Source organism: Scyliorhinus torazame, chromosome 3 (assembly GCF_047496885.1).
Source record: "Scyliorhinus torazame isolate Kashiwa2021f chromosome 3, sScyTor2.1, whole genome shotgun sequence".
NCBI lineage: Eukaryota > Metazoa > Chordata > Chondrichthyes > Carcharhiniformes > Scyliorhinidae > Scyliorhinus > Scyliorhinus torazame.
In genome coordinates, this window is record NC_092709.1 from 3,053,149 (window position 1) to 3,075,712 (window position 22,564).

The 22,564-nt window shown below is 43.8% G+C and overlaps 1 protein-coding gene across 7 annotated transcripts in view; it reads left to right on the forward strand.

The window, feature by feature from the left end:
- The window catches only part of LOC140408248 (sodium/hydrogen exchanger 9B2-like), a 261,503-nt gene that overhangs the window by 33,787 nt on the left and 205,152 nt on the right, over positions 1 to 22,564 (forward strand). For 6 of the 7 annotated variants that reach the window (XM_072495199.1, XM_072495192.1, XM_072495196.1 and 3 more), the window contains one exon: positions 7,394 to 7,552. The gene's annotated coding sequence lies outside the window, so the exon portion shown is untranslated. Of the gene's footprint in view, positions 1 to 1,340; positions 1,413 to 7,393; positions 7,553 to 22,564 lie in introns of those variants that run through there. The other variant, XM_072495193.1, reaches the window with a different exon arrangement.

The window sequence follows — 22,564 nt, forward strand, 5'->3', positions numbered from 1 at the left end:
TTTTACCCCCCTTATCCCCGCCCTGTCTCCCTCGTTGGTACCCCCTCTTCAGCCCTGGGTGTCCTGCTGAGCTCCGCTCCTCTTTTCTGCGGCTTTTTGTTGTTGGCCTTGTGGGTTCGGGGGGGGGGGGGGCTTCCTACCCCCTCCTCTTTCCCCCCCCCCCCCCCCCCTTTTCCCCCCATGTTTCTCTCTCTGGCTCCCTTGGGTTCCCTCCTCATATCCTCCCCCCTTCCCCTTTGCACCTCCTCGTTGTATGTGTCCTTGTCTGCTCTCCCCCGTCTCCCCTCTTTCCCTCGTCAGCGTAGACATATTCAAGTGAGACTAATTGCTCACTTGATGATGCAAATTCAACCACAATGTGTGGGAACCAGATTGCGCCGCCTCGCGAGATCTTAGATTTTTTGAGGCCTCTCGTGAGATTTACCGGCCTTATCGCGTCCCGGATTGGGGAGGATGAGACCGATAGCTCGTGCCCACACAGAAGTAAAGAAAATAAACAAGAGGGGTAAGAGAAAATAGCAAAACAGAATGGTGCAGAGGTTATGACTCAGAATTGTTGAACCCATTGTTTGAGTCCAGAGGGCTGTAAAGTGTCCCTTCCTCGGAAACCTCGGACGAACGCCGTTCAGCACAGGTCTCCACAAATGGGGACCAGATGGAACGCCACTCGTGGGGGTCTCCCAGGGGATTGGAGGCCCCCAGGTGTATGCCCTTTGGGCGGGGTGGTGCCCTGGCACTGTTGCAGCCACCTGAGCACCCTGGCAGTGCCACTGGCATTTGTGAATGTGCGACCGGGCCGGCAGTGCCCTGCGTGGTTGTTGCGGGGAGCTGGAGACTCCCGTAGAGTGGTCGGGGCTGGCGGGGTCGCTTCCCGGAGCTAGGAGATGGCGTCCTGATCTCTCGCGACATTGGGGAGTTCGGGTGAGCGGAGTGTACAAAACGGGACTGTGGGGCTCGACTGTGCGTTCCCCGCTGAGGCCCCTTATACAACACGAGTTGCCTTCTATAACCACTGTGAGCGCCAGGAAACACGTGGTAAACACGCTCGGGGACTTTGTTCCCAATTAGTGGAATCTGAGCCGCACTGTGGGAAATCACAGGAGCAACAAATACGGAAAAGGGGAACAGGAATTTAAAATTCTGATGAAAATTAGGAGATTGAACTTGTTTGGAAAATTATTTAAAGTGATCTAAACAACATTGATCCTTTCACTATTCTGATATGGATCAAATTCCAGGGTAGAGAAGTTGAAGATTAGCATTGAGGCGTTGCTCTTTCACCTATAAAATAATAAAGTTATGAAACAAATTACCAGTGAAGTTCATTAAAGGAGACAGCACAGAATGGTACAAGAGACGATTGGAAGTGTATCTGGAGAGAGAATGGATTGAGGGAAATGGTAAAGAGAGAGGCAGGTATTTTGTATTTGTCTGGTAAAGTAGATTGGTATTATTTGGTCTGTATGTCCTGCTCATAAAATTTATATGGGGTAGAAATTTGTCTTGATTTGCAAAACTAAAAGGTTGGTAGTGCATCAGGTCCCTGTCACTAGACAGTGCACTCTCACTGGACAGAGACCACTGAGAGTGTTGTTTGTTACCTGTTGCGCTGATTGCCTTCCGGTAGCCAATCTCCTTGGAGCGTATGTTTTAAGGCTGATTGTTGTCATGGCTGACTGCTAACTGAAAAAATCCGTACATCCGGACCTGGGTATAAATTGGGTAAATGTGACTACACGGACAACCCTGGCTACAGTCCTAGTGGAAACATAGCCAGGGTTTCTGCAGTCGAGTCATTTTTCCAGCAAATGCTGATGTGTCAGGTTAAATACCGTGGTAGGGTTGGACTTGGCTGGGATGGTGATAATGATTCAGTTGCCTGTTACAATTCCTGCTCAGGCCCTCTTGTGAAAAGTGATCGGTTGGGTGAGACGTTAAGGGATTATGTAGTTTACAGATCTGTCCCAAGCTTGGGGTGACATCTCCAGGAGCGCAGAGGTAAATACATTTTTTTAAGTGTTAACTGGAATCATTTTTTTAAATATAAATTTAGAGTACCCAATTCATTTTCTCCAATTAAGGGGCAATTTAGCGTGTCCAATCCACCTACCCTGCACATCTTTGTGTTGTGGGGATGAAACCCATGTAAACACGGGGAGAATGTGCAAACTCCACACGGACAGTGACCCAGAGCCGGGAACGAACCTGGGACCTCGGCGCCGTGAGGCAGCAGTGCTAACCACTAACCCAACTGAAATCATTTTATTTTGCTTTTCTGTGTGGTTCCTCAGCCAGTGGCAGCTTTTTCCTGATGTAGCCTGTGACAGGTCATGTTTTCTAGAAATTGTCTATGGCCATTATTTGATTTGATTTATTTTATTGTCACGTGTACTGAGGAACAGTGAAAAGTAATGTTCTGCATGCAGTCCTTGCAGATCGCTCCGTACATGAAAATGGGAGGAGGCCAAACGACAAAACCGGGGGAGGGAAGGGAGTGGAGGGCACTACCCACATGTAAATAGCAGATAACTGCCCATCGTACAGTGAAGGGCCCAGGAAAGGACCCTGAAACAATGAATGAAAGGGGGGAGGGGGGGTTGGCAGTTGGCACAGAGGGAATGACATGTACGTTGTAACCTGCACAGTTACCCTTACCAAATGTACAGTGTACAATTTGTAAAATCTTCAACAAAAACATTATAAAAAAAGATTATGCTGCCCACTTTCCCAGGCAGCGGGAGGTGTAGACATAGTCAATGGATGGGAGGCAGGTTTGTGTGATGGACTGGGCGGTGTTCACAATTCTCTGTAGTTTCTTACGGTCTTGGGCGGAGCAGTTGCCATACAAGGCTGTGATGCAGCCGATAGGATGCTCTCTATGGTGCATCTGTAAAGTTGGAAAGAGTCATTGTGGACATGTTGAATTTCCTTAATTTCCTGAGAAGTAAAGGCGATGTTCAGCTTTCTTGGTCGTAGCGTCGACGTGGGTGGACCAGGACAGATTGTTGGTGCCGTTTACACCTAGGAACTTGAAGCTGTCCACCATCTCCACCTCGGCACCAATGATACAGACAGGAGCACATACGACCGTCGCTTCATGAAGCCGAAGACCAGTTTTGCTGACATTGAGGGGAGAGATTGTTGTCGTTACACCACTCTTACTAGGTTCTCTATCTTTCTCCTATACTCTGACTCATCGTTGTTTCAGATCCAACTCCCTTCGTCGTGTCATCAGCAAACTTGTAGATGGGGTTGGAGCCAAATTTTTGCCACAGTTATGTGTGTACAGTGAGAAAAGTAGGGGGCTAAGTACGCATCCTTACGGGGCCCGGTATTGAGGACTATCGTGGAGCAGGTGTCATTATTTATCCTTACAGATTGCGGTCTATGGGTCAGGAAATCGAGGATCCAGTTACAGAGGGAGGAGCCAAGGCCTAGACTTTAGGTTTGATTTCAGTGATTACTCCGTGCGATATTGAAATAATCTCCAAACTAAAACATTAACGACTCTGACATTAACTGTTGTTACTGGGGTTTCATCACGGTTTAATGGTGGATGTGTGAAATTTCACTGCAACTAAAAAGGTTTTTTCATTTTGATTGTGGTGAAACATGGAAACATTCACCTTCAGCTGAAGAATGAAAAATAGGTGCTAACACCTCTGAAACTCTGACAATGCTGTGGCCTTTACTTCAGCAACCCTCCATGAGGGGTTTAGTGAAACTGGAACCGATGTCCTGGGGGGGGGGGGGGGGTGTTTGCTAGAGCTGTTGGGGAGAGTTTAAACTAATGTGGCAGGGGGATGGGAACGATGCAGGAAGTTGGAAGGTCGTAAAACAGGGACAGAAACAAAAGGCAGTAAGGGGGAAAGTGTAAGGCAGAGAAGCCATCGTCAAAAATCAAAAAGGGCGACAGTACAAGGTACAGTGACTGAGGGGAGCTCAGTGAATAGGACCAGGACTACTAAAAGGAATAAACAGGAAGTAAAAACATTAATGGTAAGCGACGCGGCAGGTTGTTACATGAAGATATGGAGATATGGGTTCAACGACAAGGAAAATTAGGAGAAAGGTTAAGAGGAAATATAACTTAGGAGAGGTTACTGATCGAGGTGTTAAGATTCAGAACAGAGGTAAAAAAGCCAACATAAGCGTGCTTTACCTGAATGCTCGTAGTATTCGGAATAAGGTAAATGAGTTGATGGCGCAAATTATCGTGAATGACTATGATTTAGTGGCCATTACTGAAACATGGTTAAAGGATGGTCACGACTGGGAGTTAAATATCCGAGGGGGATTTTAATTTACATGTCGATTGGTTTAACCAGGTCGGTCAAGGCAGCCTTGAGGAGGAGTTTATAGAATGTATCCGCGATAGTTTCCGACAACAGTATGTAATGGAACCTACGAGGGAACAAGCAGTCCTAGATCTGGTCCTGTGTAATGAGACAGGATTGATTCAGGATCTCATAGTTAGGGATCCTCTCGGAAGGAGCGATCACAATATGGTGGAATTTAAAATACAGATGGAGTGTGAGAAGGTAAAATCAAGCACTAGTGTTTTGTGCTTAAACAAAGGAGATTACAATGGGATGAGAGAAGAACTAGCTAAGGTAGACTGGGAGCAAAGACTTTATAGTGAAACAGTTGAGGAACAGTGGAGAACCTTCCAAGTGATTTTTCACAGTGCTCAGCAAAGGTTTATACCAACAAAAGGGAAGGACGGTAAAAAGAGGGAAAATCGACCGTGGATATCTAAGGAAATAAGGGAGAGTATCAAATTGAAGGAAAAAACATACAAAGTAGCAAATATCAGTGGGAGACTAGAGGACTGGGAAATCTTTAGGGGCAACAGAAAGCTACTAAAAAAGCTATAACGAAGAGTAAGATAGATTATCAGAGTAAACTTGCTCAGAATATAAAAACAGATAGTAAAAGTTTCTACAAATACATAAAACAAAAAAGAGTGGCTAAGGTAAATATTGGTCCTTTAGAGGATGAGAAGGGAGATTTAATAATGGGAGATGAGGAAATGGCTGAGGAACTGAACAGATTTTTTTGGGTCGGTCTTCACAGTGGAAGACACAAATAACATGCCAGTGACTGCTGGAAATGAGGCTATGACAGGTGAGGACCTTGAGAGGATTGTTATCACCAAGGAGGTAGTGATGGGTAAGCTAATGGGGCTAAAGGTAGACAAGTCTCCTGGACCTGATGGAATGCATCCCAGAGTGCTAAAAGAGATGGCTAGGGAAATTGCAAATGCACTAGTTATAATTTACCAAAATTCACTAGACTCTGGGGTGGTCCCGGCGGATTGGAAATTAGCAAACGTGACACCACTGTTTAAAAAAGGAGGTAGGCAGAAAGCGGGTAATTATAGGCCAGTGAGCTTAACTTCGGTAGTAGGGAAGATGCTGGAATCTATCATCAAGGAAGAAATAGCGAGCCATCTGGATGGAAATTGTCCCAATCGGCAGACGCAGCATGGGTTCATAAAGGGCAGGTCGTGCCTAACTAATTTAGTGGAATTTTTTGAGGACATTAACAGTGCGGTAGATAACGGGGAGCCAATGGGTGTGGTATATCTGGATTTCCAGAAAGCCTTTGACAAGGTGCCACACAAAAGGTTACTGCATAAGATAAAGATGCATGGCATTAAGGGGGAAAGTAGTAGCATGGATAGAGGATTGGTTAACTAATAGAAAGCAAAGAGTGGGGATTAATGGGTGTTTCTCTGGTTGGCAATCAGTAGCTAGTGGTGTCCCTCAGGGATCAGTGTTGGGCCCACAACTGTTCACAATTTACATAGATAATTTGGAGTTGGGGACCAAGGGCAATGTGTCCAAGTTTGCAGACGACACTAAGATAAGTGGTAAAGCAAAAGGTGCAGAGGATACTGGAAGTCTGCAGAGGGATTTGGATAGGCTAAATGAATGGGCTAGGGTCTGGCAGATGGAATACAATGTTGACAAATGTGAGATTATCCATTTTGGAAGGAATAACAGCAAAAGGGATTATTATTTAAATGATAAAATATTAAAACATGCTGCTGTGCAGAGAGACCTGGGTGTGCTGGTGCAGGAGTCGAAAAAAGTTTGCTGTATAGAACCTTAGTTAGGCCACACTTGGAGTATAGTGTTCAATTCTGGTCGCCACACTACCAGAAGGATGTGGAGGCTTTAGAGAGGGTGCAGAAGAGATTTACCAGAATGTTGCCTGGTATGGAGGGCATAAGCTATGAGGAGCGATTGAATAAACTCGGTTTGTTCTCACTGGAACGAAGGAGGTTGAGGGGCGACCTGATAGAGGTATACAGAATTATGTGGGCATAGACAGAGTGGATAGTCAGAGGCTTTTCCCCAGGGTAGAGGGGTCAATTACTAGGGGGCATAGGTTTAAGGTGAGAGGCGCAAGGTTTAGAGTAGATGTACGAGGCAAGTTTTTTACGCAGAGGGTAGTGGGTGCCTGGAACTCACTACTGGAGGAGGTAGTGGAAGCAGGGACGATAGGGACATTCAAGGGGCATCTTGACAAATATATGAATAGGATGGGAATAGAAGGATACGGACCCAGGAAGTGTAGAAGATTGTAGTTTAGTCGGGCAGTATGGTCGGCACGGGCTTGGAGGGCCGAAGGGCCTGTTCCTGTGCTGTACATTTCTTTGTTCTTTGTTTGTTTACAGGTGCAACAGGTGATTAAGAAGGCAAATGGAATTTTGTCCTTCATTGCTAGAGGGATGGAGTTTAAGACTAGGAAGGTTATGCTGCAATTGTACAAGGTGTTAGTGAGGCCACACCTGGAGTATTGTGTCTAGTTTTGGTCTCCTTACTTGAGAAAGGGCGTACTGGCACTGGAGGGTGTGCAGAGGAGATTCACTAGGTTAATCCCAGAGCTGAAGGGGTTGGATTACGAGGAGAGGTTGAGTAGACTGGGACTGTACTCGTTGGAATTTAGAAGGATGAGGGGGGATCTTATAGAAACATATAAGATTATGAAGGGAATAGGTAGGATAGATGCGGGCAGGTTGTTTCCACTGGCGGGTGAAAGCAGAACTAGGGGGCATAGCCTCAAAATAAGGGGAAGTAGATTTAGGACTGAGTTTAGGAGGAACTTCTTCACCCAAAGGGTTGTGAATCTATGGAATTCCTTGCCCAGTGAAGCAGTAGAGGCTCCTTCATTAAATGTTTTAAGATAAAGATAGATTGTTTTTTGAAGAATAAAGGGATTAAGGGTTATGGTGTTCGGGCCGGAAAGTGGAGCTGAGTCCACAAAAGATCAGCCATGATCTCATTGAATGGTGGAGCAGGCTCGAGGGGCCAGATGGCCTACTCCTACTCCTATTTCTTATGTTCTTATTCATATGTTTCTTTCCATTTGATTTTCTTCGCAGGGCACATGGGTTTTCAGTGGCAAACATTTGGATTGAAAGGAGGTAATGAAGAGTGAGGTATTGGCATATGCAATAAAGGAAAAGTACGTTGAGAACACCACTTTGTCGAAGGAACGAAGCGGGTACCACCAGCCACGAAAGAGGCAGCTGCAGCAGCAGGTAAGGAACTGGGACTTGTGGAGGACTTCAGGCTTCAGTTGGAGGATTGCGCACAATTCTGGTCAGGCAACTGTCGAAAGGACAGTAATGAATATCATCGAAAGAAAAAGGTTTGAAAGGTGAATAGAAGATGCAGTACAGTGTATGTAGATCGTTGTCAAGGATGGTGGGGTTACAGTCCTGAAGAGATTTTGGAATGTTTCTCCACTGGAGCTGAAAAGATGTGAAGAATTTATTTGCGGCTTTCAAGATTATGAAGGGTTTGTAACAGTGAAGCAAAAACATTGGGTGGGATTTTCATGGCCCCCCCCCCCCCCCCCCCCCCCCCCCCCCCCCCCCCCCCCCCCCCCCCACCGGCGGGATCTCCTGGTGCCGCTGGAGTCAATGGACCTTTGTTAAGTAATGGGTTAAGACATTGCAATTGGTTGTCTCATTTATGTTAAGTATCCATTAATTGACAGTGATATATAAAGGGGCTTCAGGTGGCCTCTGTCAGGTGATGTATAGTTCGAGTTTGTGCAAAGGCTGTTGGAATGAAATAAATGTGTGTTTGTGAAAAAGGAACAGAACTTTAGACTCTTCATATCACAGCAACTAAAACGTTTACCAATTGGTAGCAGAGGATGGTTGCTGTGTAAATGTGAAGGGTTGAAATTACAACTTTTCCAGATCAAACCAAGGAGTGAGTGAGAAAAGAAAAAAAAAGGGATATATGGCTGAACCGAGGATAAAGATGGCTGGATATGACTATCCTCCCTTATTTTCTGAAAGGGAATCGTACGACCAATGGAGAAGTGCAGTAGTTATGTGGACTAAGGTAACTGCTTTGGGAAAGAGAAAACAAGGTATGGCATTGGCTCTTTCTCTACCATATGGCAGTAAAATCCGAAACAAAGAGCTTTCTGAGCTGGAATTGGAAGAGTTAGACTCAGAAGGACTGGAGACTTTATTACATTATATGGATAAGATTTATATGAAAGATGACTTGTTAAGTGCGTATGAAGCATGGTCGGATTTTGATAAGTTCCGGAAAATGGAGGATATCTCCATGGAAGACTATATAATGGAATTTGGCAGACTATATAAAAGGCTGCAGAAAAACAACCTGGAATTTCCACAGTCTGTGTTGACCTTTAAATTACTTGACTCTGCGAGAGTGAGCAACATGGATAGGCTCCTGGTTTTGACAGGAGTTCAGTTTACTGATAAGGATACCTTATTCGAACAGATGACAAAAGCTTTACAAAAGATTCTGGGGATACATTCGATTCCGATGGCTCTGATGACCCAAATAGGTCAGCCTGCAATAAGGCAGAATATGGAAGATACACTACTAACAGGATGGCAAAATCGTATGGCTACGAACAGGGCTCAAGACTATAGAAGGAGACCGAGACAAGGAAATTGTGAAGACAGAAACCCAGTTAGAACCTACAATAGGAAGATGAACCCCAGAAATGCACGGGGCATGATAAATCAATGTTTTCGATGTGACTCTCAATACCATTATGCTTTCAACTGTCCAACTCGTTATGATAGAGTGCTTGAAGCGACACATGACACGGAAGAGTCAGAAGAGGAAAAAGATAGTGACTGGAAAGAAGGCATTGTCCTATTGACAAGCAGTTTTACGCCGGTAATGAGGGTGTTGGTTGCAGAATCCTTCAACTGTGCTGTATTGGACAGTGGCTGCACATCTACTGTGTGTGGAATTGACTGGTTAAAATGTTACCTGGACTCTTTGAATGCTGAAAATCGTAACAAGGTTAAGGAATTTGAAAGTTCCACAAGTTTCAGGTTTGGGGATGATAATACTCTGAAGTCGCTGAAAAGAGTGGTGATCCCTTGCAATATTGCCGGAGTCAATCACTTCATCAACACTGATGTTGTATCAAGTGAGATACCTTTGCTTCTGAGCAGACCGTCGATGAAGAAAGCACACATGAAACTGGATATGGAACAGGACAAGGCAACAGTTTTTGGAAAGACGCTGGACTTACAATTTACACAGTCGGGACACTATGGTATTCCATTATTGACAAATAATATTTCAAGTAGAGTGGTTAAGGATGTGTTAATGGCAGTTGAAAATGGGACATTAGCTGATAAAAAGCTTGTGGTATTAAAACTGCATAGGCAATTTGCACATCCGTCTCCTCGGAGGCTGAAAAATGTATTAAAGGATGCAGGGGTAAGGGATGACGACTGTACTAAACTGATAGAACAGGTTAGTGACCACTGTGAAGTTTGTAGGAAGTACAGAAGGACACCAGCACGACCGATAGTAACTCTACCTTTGGCCAGGGATTTTAACGACATTGTGGCCATGGACCTTAAGATCTGGGATAAAGCAAATAATATATTTATTTTGCATTTTGTAGATTTAGCAACCAGATTTAGTCAATCAACGATTGTACGAAGTAAAGAAAAGAGAGTAATTCTGGATCAAATCGTGGAAAAATAGATAGGGACAGGAATGGGTCCACCGGCAAAATTCCTTACGGACAATGGGGAGAATTTGCTAATGATGAGTTTAGGGATATGTGTGAAAACATGAATATCAGAGTTATGAATACGGCTACAGAAAGCCCATTTAGTAATGGTGTATGTGAAAGAAATCATGCTGTTATCGATGACATGCTTCAGAAAAGTTTGGCAGATCGACCAAATTGCAGGCTAAATTCAGCATGGGAAGTACATGCAAAGAATCCATTGCAGATAGTTGGGGGCTATAGTCCTTATCAATTAGTGTTTGGTAGAAATCCTAAAATTCCGTCCATTTTGGATGACCAGCCTCCAGCTTGGGAGGAGACTACAATTAGCTCTGGTTTTGCTGAACATTTAAATGCATTACATAGCAATAGAAAGGCTTTTTTGGAAGCAGAAGTCTCTGAAAGAATTCACAGAGCTTTAAGACATAACGTACGGCCATCAGATGCCGTTTTTCAGCAAGGAGGCATGGTATACTATACGTTGGACAATTCTAATGAATGGAAAGGCCCAGGGAAGATCATAGGCATAGATGGCAAAACAATTATTTTACAACATGGTAATCAAACTGTTAGGGTACATTCATCACGGATAATAGGTACAGATTACAAATTTTCAAATTTAGACAGAGCAGACAGACATGACGAGGAACCAGAGTCATCTGGTATGCATGTGTTACAGAACTATGAGGACCAATTAACTGATATAGACAGGGTTTCTGTGGAGGAACACAACACTTCTGATGAATTAGAACAGGCCATTTTTCCGAAAGGGCAACTGCCAAAAGTTGGTACAAAAGTGACATACTTGCCTGAAGGGTCTAGTCAATGGAAGGATGCAACTGTTATTAGTAGAGCAGGGAAGGCCACTGGAAAGTATAAACATTGGTTGAAGTACAGCATTCAGGAGAAGGAGTCAAGACAATGGATTGGGAAAACAAAGTTCAAAAATGGAGGGCACAGAAACGCAGTGCCAGTTCAGATAGTACATCGGATAATGAACAGGTTCACAGGAAGAGGTCAAGAACTATTGAAAGGACATCCCACGAGCAGAAGGGAAAGATCAAGCAGTAGCAGTACAGAACGAGATACCAGCACGGTAGCATTGTGGATAGCACAATTGCTTCACAGCTCCAGGGTCCCAGGTTCGATTCCGGCTTGGGTCACTGTCTGTGCGGAGTCTGCACATCCTCCCCGTGTGTGCGTGGGTTTCCTCCGGGTGCTCCGCTTTCCTCCCACAGTCCAAAGATGTGCAGGTTAGGTGGATTGGCCATGATGAATTGCCCTTAGTGTCCAAAATTGCCCTTAGTGTTGGGTGGGGTTGCTGGGTTATGGGGATAGGGTGGAGGTGTTGACCTTGGGTAGGGTGCTCTTTCCAAGAGCCGGTGCAGACTCGACGGGCCGAATGGCCTCCTTCTGCACTGTAAATTCTATGATAAATTCTATGATTATCAAGGTCTCGGAACATGAGTAAGACTACGAATACTAATAGGAGTAGAAGCCCACATGCACGTGAGATTTTGGTGGCTTCAAATAAATTAGATGAAAAAGTTATCAAAGAAGCTAAACAGCAAGAATTGCATAGTTGGAATGCACTTGGGGTATACACAGAAGTGCCGGATAGGGGACAAAGAGCTCTATCCCACAGATGGATTTGCACGGAAAAGGTTCTTCTGGATGGAACTTCTAAGGCAAAGGCGAGGCTTGTGGCAAGGGGATTTGAAGAAAACTTAGAAGATCAGGATTTAAGGGTAGATTCACCTACAGCAGGAAAGGTTATTTTAAAGATCTTCTTGGCTCTATTAGCCACAAAGGCATGGGAATGCAAATCTATAGATATAAAAGCTGCCTTTTTGCAGGGGCATCAGCTCCAGAGAGACATTTTTCTCCGTCCTAAAGAAGCAGCTAACACAGAAGGGGTACTCTGGAAGTTGAACAAATGTGAAAAAGGATTAAATGATGCATCTAGAGTCTGGTATCTTTTGGTAGTCAGTTTTGTTAAAGTTAGGCTGTTGCCAGTTTAAAGCAGATCCTGCAATGTTTTACTGGCACTATAAAGGAAGTTGTTCTGGTATTTTTATGATGCATGTCGATGATTTTTTGTGGGGTGGGACTAGTGATTTTGAAGCTATTGTAATTTCTGGTTTGAGGAAAGAATTTAGGGTTGGAAGTCAGGCTTCCGGTGCATTTAAATATATTGGACTGGAAATTGGACAGACTAAGTTAGGGGCAACTTTACGTCAGCAATCATATTTGGAAAGCATCAGCCCAATAGCAATTAGCCGTGGCTGGGTTTCACAAAAAGACGTAATGGTTTCAAAGATGGGAAAAGAGCAACTGCGAAGTTTAATTGGGCAACTGAATTGGTTAGGTAGACAGACTAGACCGGACGTGAGTTTTGATGTCTTAGAGTTGAGTACAAAAATGAATGATCCCAAAGTGGAAGACATAATAAGAGCAAATAAAGCGTTGGCTAAACTAAAAATGCAGGAGTGTGTTTTGAAGTTCCCGGTTTTAGGTGACCGTAGGCACTTGAAACTCATAGTTTATAGTGATGCGTCCTACGCAAATTTATGTGATGGGGTTTCAAGCGCAGGAGGTTTTATAATTTTCCTTTTGGGGAACAATGGTAAATATTGCCCGCTTGTGTGGGAAACAAAGAAAATAAGGAGAGTAGTAAAAAGCACTTTGGCTGCAGAGACGTTAAGCTTGTAGAGGCGGTGGATATTGCCTTTTATATAAGTATGATATTGACAGAAATTTTGGGATTAGGGGATTTGGGTAATATACCTATTGACTGTCACATTGACAATATATTCTGTGGGAAAATGTGCACTCTACAAAAATTGTCAATGAAAAGAGGTTACGGATAGACATTGCAAGTTTGAAGCAGATGTCGGACAGAGGGGAAATAACAAAAATTAAATGGGTCGACAGGAGTTATCAACTGTCAGACTGTTTTACGAAAAGAGGGGCGAGTTCACAGAAACTTTTGGATATTGTTAATGAAGGGCGCTTGTTTCTGTGACTTTTTTTTTCTTTCTCGTCCAAAAAAAAAGGGGGGAAAATCATGTGTGTGTTTTTGAGTTTCTTGAAATCTTGTTTTCACCTAATTATTTTTTTTTCTCCAAGGAAGGGGAGACTGTTAAGTAATGGGTTAAGAGACATTGCAATTAATTGTCTCATTTGTGTTAAGTATCCATTAATTGACACTGATATGTAAAGGGGCTTCAGGTGGCCTCTATCAGGTGATGTATAGTTCGAGTTTTGTGCAAAGGCTGTTGGAATGAAATAAATGTGTGTTTGTGAAAAAGGAACAGAACTTTAGACTCTTCATATCACAGGAACTAAAACGTCTAACAACCTTCGCCGGGTTCACCACATCTGGCTGTGGGTAAGGCCGCAAAATTACAACCAGTCAGATTGCCATGAGCGTACAAATGTAAATAATCAGAAAGAATTTAAAAAGCTGAGAAATTGTCTTCACATGGTGACCCCATGGATAGTACAGACTGTATTGTATCTAATAACCACAATCACACTCACCTATTGTGACATTTCTATTATTTTTAAACAAAAAACACCTTCAGACTAGTTTCTGTTGGAACAATGTAGGCTGTGAGTATAGCCTAATTGAATAGACAAAGTTTCTATTCTTTTGCACTCTGTTTTGATCGGTCAGCTTTGTCTTTTACTCTTCTCTGTATCTCTGGTTTGGTCTCGGGCTTTGTCTGGTACCTGTCACTTCACTGCTGAATCCTGGTTCTTGATCACCAGCTTCACTTTCTAGTTCAGAGCAGGGTAACGCTTCATTTGTTTTCCCTAGGAATTTCGGGTCCCTTCTGTACCGTTCTCCGTTTGGAATCTGCGCAATGTAAGCCCTTGATTCTCCTGTGATTCCTGTGACAAAAACAGGATTCATTATCCCTTCCTGCTGAATCCTCACTGTCTCTCCCATGTTCAGTTCAGACAGAGGTCAGGCTGTTTCTGCTTCTGCTGTTTCAGTTTGAGCAGGTCCTACACGTTGTAGCTCACTGACTGTGGAAATAGCAATTGGGGCGACGTTGGAAGCTTTGTTCTTTGTCTTCTCCCCATCAGGAGCTGTCCTGGAGATGATCCACTGCCCTCTAATGGAGTATTCCTAAAATCCAGCAGGGCCAGACAAAGGTCCCTTCCGTCAGCCTTTGCCTTCAGTGAGTGTTTTAAGGTCTGTGCAGACCATTCCACCATTCGGTCGGATTGTGGATATTTGGGACATGACGTAGTCTGGCAAAACTCTCAACCCCATCGAAATGTGCAAACCTTAGTGCTTGAGAATTGTGGACTGTTGTCTGGGATGAGCACTTCATGTCTACAATTGGTGAGCAAAAATTGATTGCAAATGATGGTATTACAATAATGCTCTTTCTGTCCTTTATCAGCAGCACTGCCATGTGAGGGAGATATGATGAACTTGACCTCAATGCAGCAGGCAATTTGGGGTTTAATTATTTGAGGGGAAAAATAACTTGCAAGCACAGTCATAATAGTAATAATAATCTTTATTGTCACAAGTAGGCTAACATTAACACTGCAATGAAGTTACTGTGAAAATCCCCTAGCCACCACATTCCGGCGCCTGTCCGGGTACACGGAGGGAGAATTCAGAATGTTCAGTTCACCTAACAAGTACTTAAGAACATAAGAACTAGGAGCAGGAGTAGGCCATCTGGCCCCTCGCGCCTGCTCCACCATTCAATGAGATCATGGCTGATCTTTTGGGGACTCAGCTCCACTTTCCGGCCCGAACACCATAACCCTTAATCCCTTTATTCTTCAAAAAACTATCTATCTTTATCTTAAAAACATTTAATGAAGGAGCCTCTACTGCTTCACTGGGCAAGGAATTCCATAGATTCACAACCCTTTGGGTGAAGAAGTTCCTCCTAAACTCAGTCCTAAATCTCCTTCCCCTTATTTTGAGGCTATGCCCCCTAGTTCTGCTTTTACCCGCCAGTGGAAACAACCTGCCCGCATCTATCCTATCTATTCCCTTCATAATCTTATATGTTTCTATAAGATCCCCCCTCATCCTTCTAAATTCCAACGAGCACAGTCCCAGTCTACTCAACCTCTCCTCGTAATCCAACCCCTTCAGCTCTGGGATTAACCTAGTGAATCTCCTCTGCATACCCTCCAGTGCCAGTACGTCCTTTCTCAAGTAAGGAGACCAAAACTGAACACAATACTCCAGGTGTGGCCTCACTAACACCTTATACAACTGCAGCAGAACCTCCCTAGCCTTAAACTCCATCCCTCTAGCAATGAAGGACAAAATTCCATTTGCCTTCTTAATCACCTGTTGCACCTGAAAACCAACTTTCTGCGACTCATGCACTAGCACACCCAGGTCTCTCTGCACAGCAGCATGTTTTAATATTTTATCATTTAAATAATAATTCCTTTTGCTGTTATTCCTACCAAAATGGATAACCTCACATTTGTCAACATTGTATTCCATCTGCCAGACCCTAGCCCATTCACTTAGCCTATCCAAATCCCTCTGCAGACTTCCAGTATCCTCTGCACTTTTTGCTTTACCACTTATCTTAGTGTCGTCTGCAAACTTGGACACATTGCCCTTGGTCCCCAACTCCAAATCATCTATGTAAATTGTGAACAGTTGTGGGCCCAACACTGATCCCTGAGGGACGCCACTAGCTACTGATTGCCAACCAGAGAAACACCCATTAATCCCCACTCTTTGCTTTCTATTAATTAACCAATCCTCTATCAATGCTACTACTTTACCCTTAATGCCATGCATCTTTGTCTTATGCAACAACCTTTTGTGTGGCACCTTGTCAAAGGCTTTCTGGAAATCCAGATATACCACATCGATTGGCTCCCCGTTATCTACCGCACTGTTAATGTTCTCAAAAAATTCCACTAAATTAGTTAGGCACGACCTGCCCTTTATGAACCCATGCTGCGTCTGTCCAATGGGACAATTTCCATCCAGATGCCTCGCTATTTCTTCCTTGATGATAGATTCCAGCATCTTCCCTACTACCGAAGTTAAGCTCACTGGCCTATAATTACCCACTTTCTGCCTACCTCCTTTTTTAAACAGTGGTGTCACGTTTGCTAATTTCCAATCCGCCGGGACCACCCCAGAGTCTAGTGAATTTTGGTAAATTATCACTAGTGCATTTGCAATTTCCCTAGCCATCTCTTTTAGCACTCTGGGATGCATTCCATCAGGGCCAGGAGACTTGTCTACCTTTAGCCCCATTAGCTTGCCCATCACTACCTCCTTGGTGATATCAATCCTCTCAAGGTCCTCACCTGTCATAGCCTCATTTCCATCAGTCACTGGCATGTTATTTGTGTCTTCCACTGTGAAGACTGACCCAAAAAACCTGTTCAGTTCCTCAGCCATTTCCTCATCTCCCATTATTAAATCTCCCTTCTCATCCTCTAAAGGACCAATATTTACCTTAGTCACTCTTTTTTGTTTTATGTATTTGTAGAAACTTTTACTATCTGTTTTTATATTCTGAGCAACTTACTCTCATAATCTATCTTACTCTTCTTTATAGCTTTTTTAGTAGCTTTCTGTTGCCCCCTAAAGATTTCCCAGTCCTCTAGTCTCCCACTGATATTTGCTACTTTGTATGTTTTTTCCTTCAATTTGATACTCTCCCTTATTTCCTTAGATATCCACGGTCGATTTTCCCTCTTTTTACCATCCTTCCCTTTTGTTGGTATAAACCTTTGCTGAGCACTGTGAAAAATCACTTGGAAGGTTCTCCACTGTTCCTCAACTGTTTCACTATAAAGTCTTTGCTCCCAGTCTACCTTAGCTAGTTCTTCTCTCATCCCATTGTAATCTCCTTTGTTTAAGCACAAAACACTAGTGCTTGATTTTACCTTCTCACCCTCCATCTGTATTTTAAATTCCACCATATTGTGATCGCTCCTTCTGAGAGGATCCCTAACTATGAGATCCTGAATCAATCCTGTCTCATTACACAGGACCAGATCTAGGACCGCTTGTTCCCTCGTAGGTTCCATTACATACTGTTGTCGGAAACTATCGTGGATACATTCTATAAACTCCTCCTCAAGGCTGCCTTGACCGACCTGGTTAAACCAATCAACATGTAGATTAAAATCCCCCATGATAACTGCTGTACCATTTCTACATGCATCTGTTATTTCTTTGTTTATTGCCTGCCCCACCATAATGTTACTATTTGGTGGCCTATAGATTACTCCTATCAGTGACTTTTTCGCCTTACTATTCCTGATTTCCACCCAAATGGATTCAACCTCATCCTCCATAGCACCGATGTCATCCCTTACCGTTGCCCGGATGTCATCCTTAAATAACAGAGCTACACCACCTCCCTTACCATCCACTCTGTCCTTCCGAAAAGTTTGATACCCTCGGATATTTAACTCCCAGTCGTGACCATCCTTTAACCATGTTTCAGTAATGGCCACTAAATCATAGTCATTCACGATGATTTGCGCCATCAACTCATTTACCTTATTCCGAATACTACGAGCATTTAGGTAAAGTACACTTATGTTGGCTTTTTTACCTCTGTTCTTAATCTTAACATCTCGATCAGTAACCTCTCTTAAGTTATATTTCCTCTTAACCTTTCTCCTAATTTTCCTTGTCGTCGAACCCATATCTTCCTGTAACAACCTGCCGATTCACTTACCATTAATGTTTTCACTTCCCGTTTTATTTCTTTTAGTATTCCTGGTCCTATTCACTGAGCTCCCCTCAGTCACTGTACCTTGTACTGTCGCCCTTTCTGATTAGTGACTACGGCTCCTCTGCCTTACACTTTCCCCCTTACTGCCTTTTATTTCTGTCCCTGTTTTACTACCTTCCAACTTCCTGCATTGGTTCCCATCCCCCTGCCACATTAGTTTAAACTCTCCCCAACAGCTCTAGCAAACACCCCGCCTAGGACATCGGTTCCAGTCCTGCCCAGGTGCAGACCGTCCGGTTTGTACTGGTCCTACCTCCCCAGAACCGGTTCCAATGTCCCAGGAATTTGAATCCCTCCCTCTTGCACCATCTCTCGAGCCACGTATTCATCCTCTCTATCCTGACATTCCTATTCTGACTAGCTCGTGGCACTGGTAGCAATCCTGAGATTACTACCTTTGAGGTCCTACTTTTTAGTTTAACTCCTAGCTCCCTAAATTCATCTTTCATGACTGTGGGAGGAAACCGGAGCACCCGGAGGAAACCCACGCAGACACGGGAAAACGTGCAGACTACACACAGACAGTGACCCAAGCCAGCAATGAAAATGAAAATCGCTTATTGTCACAAGTAGGCTTCAAAATAAGTTACTGTGAAAAGCCCCTAGTCGCCACATTCCGGGGCCTGACCGGGGAGGCCGGTACGTGAATTGAACCTTGCTGCTGGCCTGCCTTAGTCTGCTTTAAAAGCCAACTCCGGGTCAAGTGGGGCTGGAATTGACCGTGGACAAGCCCAGGGGGTTGTAACAATACAAACCGGGCAAAAAAATGTACATCACAGATACTCTGGTCACATGCATATACATACCCATCATAGAAAAAGAAGACTGATTATCTATTACCCATTTATCAAAAGAACAGAGCCATGCTATTGATATGCAACTAACCTCTCATTGACGGACGAAGGGGCTGTTTAGCACAGGGCTACATCGCTGGCTTTGAAAGCAGACCAAGGCAGGCCAGCAGCGTGGGTTCAATTCCTGTACCAGCCTCCCCGAACAGACGCCGGAATGTGGCGACTAGGGGCTTTTCACAGTAACTTCATTTGAAGCCTACTTGTGACAATAAGTGATTTTCTTTTCATTTCATTTCATTTCATTTCAACTCTTTAGCCCTGTGCGAAACCAGCCCCTGGTAATCGAACCCGGGTCCCTGGTGCTGTGAAGCAACAGTGCTAGCCACTGTGCTCACATGTACCCCATAAAGAGGGATACACCCACACCTGTCCGAGTTACATTGTCCCAGGCAGACTTAAACTCGTTATTGGGAATACACGGGATGCCTCAGACCCATTGTTCTTCGGGATCATCCTGTCTGACCAGCTATTAGCCCATTACAAAGTCTGAAGGCCAGTTTGTCCATCAATGAGAGGTTAGTTGCATATCAATAGCATGGCTCTGTTCTTTTGATAAATGGGTAATAGGTAATCAGTCTTCTTTTTCTATGATGGGTATGTATATGCATGTGACCAGAGTATCTGCGATGTACATTTTTTTGCCCAGTTTGTATTGTTACGACCCCCTGGGCTTGTCCACGGTCAATTCCAGCCCCACTTGACCCGGAGTCACAACACAATTGAAATTAAGAAATGTTTCTCAGAGAAACACCCAAAATCTTTGGCTCTCAGCTGCCCAATAACTACAGTCACCAGGTTTATAAATTTAAATTCAATTAAATTTATTGATAAATAACTATAATTAAACTATAACTATAATTAAATATGCAGCAAATACAGCAGGTTAACTATTATCTAATTCCTACCCCCCCCCCCACACTTAAACTCACCCTACCCTCTACATGCATGTACAAGATAGACAAACACAGTGAAGAAGAGGGGTGTAAAATATTAAGTAAGGTAGAAAGATAAGAGTCTTTGTTTCAGATGGTTGTTTCGAGCACACATTCCTTCAAGGCTTTCAGTTCAAGATTTCTGTTTGCAGTCTGTAATGTTTCTCACTGCAGATTCATTCAGGTCTCTGCAGTTCCAGAAATGCAGCAGCTTTTCTGGAGAAGACAAGAGGAGGAGAGAGCAGATCCTTTTCTCTGGGTGTCCAGGTTTCCAACTGACTTCCCCCTGGCTTTCTGAAAATCATCCCACTCCGGCAGGACCCAATCACTGCCTGTTAGCAGACAGGACACGGCCTTTATCCAATTCATTGGCTTGGTCACCAGCCAACCAATTGAACCGAGTCCCACCAATCTCTCGGGTACCGATGAGTGAGTTCTGCTGTCCAAAGCTAGCAGAGTGTGCTATGTTGTAACGTTTGAATTACTTTCTTCCCCTGCTCAACTTATGTCCATTCAGAATCCATGGACCAAAATAGTAACAGCAAAAACAAAGAGGGAATAAAGGAATCAACAGGAAGTATTCTGACCCGGTACTTCTGCAGACACACAAGTAATATTTAGATACTTGGTGCACAGTTCAGAAGTTTTGTAAGTATAGTTTTCAGAAGCTTATGATCAGACTCTACCTTCACGTCTTTGCCGTAGACAAACTTGTGGAAGTGTTCTCGGCCAATTACAATTGCTACCATTTCTTTCTTTATTTGGGCATAACGCTGCTGTATTTCAGTCATTGTCTTTGAGGAGCATGTCACTGGTATCTCATTTTCCACGAGGACAGCTCCTCGGCTAGTTTCTGAAGTCCCCATTGATATCTTGACTGGTTGACTGACATCGTAATACTTTAATACTGGTGTCAGGGTAAGTGTTAGACTGGTCAAAGCTTCGTGGTGACTTTGTCCCCAGTACTATTCCACATAATTGTGTCGAGATGTCGGAGAGGTTTTGTCAGGTTTGACATGTGTGGAATGTATTTCCTAAGACAGATCGCCATGCCCCCAAACCCCTCTAACTCTTTCCTACATTCTGGGGGTGGCATATCCACTACTGCTTCAGTTTTACTCTGGTCTGATTTCAGCCCCTCGCTTGTTAGCACACGTTCCAAATATTTAATTTTGTGAAGACATATTTTGCACTTTTCCTTCAACTCCTTTCTCTATCTCCTGCCAGCACCTGCCTCCGTCTGTGGCTGTGTTCTTCTCACGTGCCCCCCGCCCCCCCCAAACCAGCACATAATTGATATGGGTTTCCATGCCCTCTAACCCTTCAACCAGCTGCTTCACCTCTGTGGAACACCTTAGGAGCTGATTAATACCAAAACGTAAGGGTAAACACCGTAGCCCATACGATGTGTTGAAGTTACAGAGATCGGAGCATCCAACTTGACCTGCCAAAGGCCTGAACTCACTTCCAATACTGAATAGTAGATAGCATCAGCTAGCTTACTATGGGAAACTGATAATACTCTCTTTGTACTGCCTGGTTGAAGTCTCTGGGATCCAGACAGACATGCAGATTCCCATTCGATTTTTGTACAATTACAGTTGGATTAACTCACATTGTCGGTTCTTTAATTTTCTTGATGATGTGAGATTTCTCCATTCTGTCCAACTCCACTCCCGGTCGGTCTCAGTATTTCTGATACTTCCTGGGCAGATTTATTTTAGGGGGGGGGTCGCAGCTTTGTTAATCTCAATGGTGTGTTCTCCCTTTAGAAACACATCTTTGCACTCACTCAGGATGTCATCTATTATTCTCTTGATTAGCTTCAGATTTTCACAAGCATTGATTCCAACAATCGGTGTTGCATCATTTTCACCACTTTAAATGGAGGTTCTTGACACTTTTTTGTAATTCACTGAAAGTGTGCATTGACCTTCTCCAAAAAGTCCATCACCTGTGTAAGTACAGCTTCACTTTTTCCTTACTTGTCTTACAATTTTTCTTTACTTGTCTTATGATACAGGCTTATGGGAATGACATTTGCTTATGCACCTGAGTTAAGCTTGAAATTCACCACCATGTTGGAAATTTTTAAACCAACCTTCCATTCATCATCTTTACAATTTTCTGTTACTGTACCACTATGTGCAGATCAGTTTCAATGTCTGCTCCATCTATAATCGTGAGCAGTTTCTTCAATCGACATATCTTAAGGCATCTCGACAAACACATGGATAGGATGGGTATAGAGGGATACGGCAGAAGGAAATGCTGAGGGTTTTGGCAAAGATTGGTATCATGACCGGTACAGGCTTGGAGGGCCGAAGGGCCTGTTCCTGTGCTGTATTGTTCTTTGAAGTGATTTTGTTGATCACAGGTCGTCCACTGGTTTCCGTAGACTGGACAACTACGAGGTAAGTGCTCTGTTCCGTATCGACTGTATTTAAATGTCTTAATAGCAGTTTTGTTCTTTTTACCTTCAGGCTGTCTATTTGTTTTTCCTCAGTGCTGTTTCTGTTTAACTGTATCTATCTGTTTGACTATGAGTAGCTTCTCATCTTCCATCATCTCTTTAATCTGGCATTTAGTTGTCTCTGCCACTCTGCAGATCTCCTGTGTGAGATCCACTTCTCTCAAAAGCTGTTCTATCTTGGATGAGTGATAATAATAATCTTTATTGTCACAAGTAGGCTTACATTAACGCTGCAATTAAGTTACTGTGAAAATCCCCTCGTCGCCACACTCCAGTGCCTGTCCGAATACACAGAGGGAGAATTCACAATGTCCAATTCGCCTAAGTCTTTCGGGACTTGTGGGAGGAAACCGGAGCACCCGGAGGAAACCCACGCAGACACGGGGAGAACGTGCAGACTCCGCACAGACAGTGACCCAAGTCGGTAATCGAACCTGGGACCCTGGTGCTGTGAAGCAACATTGCTAACCACTGTGCTACTGTGCTTCAAGG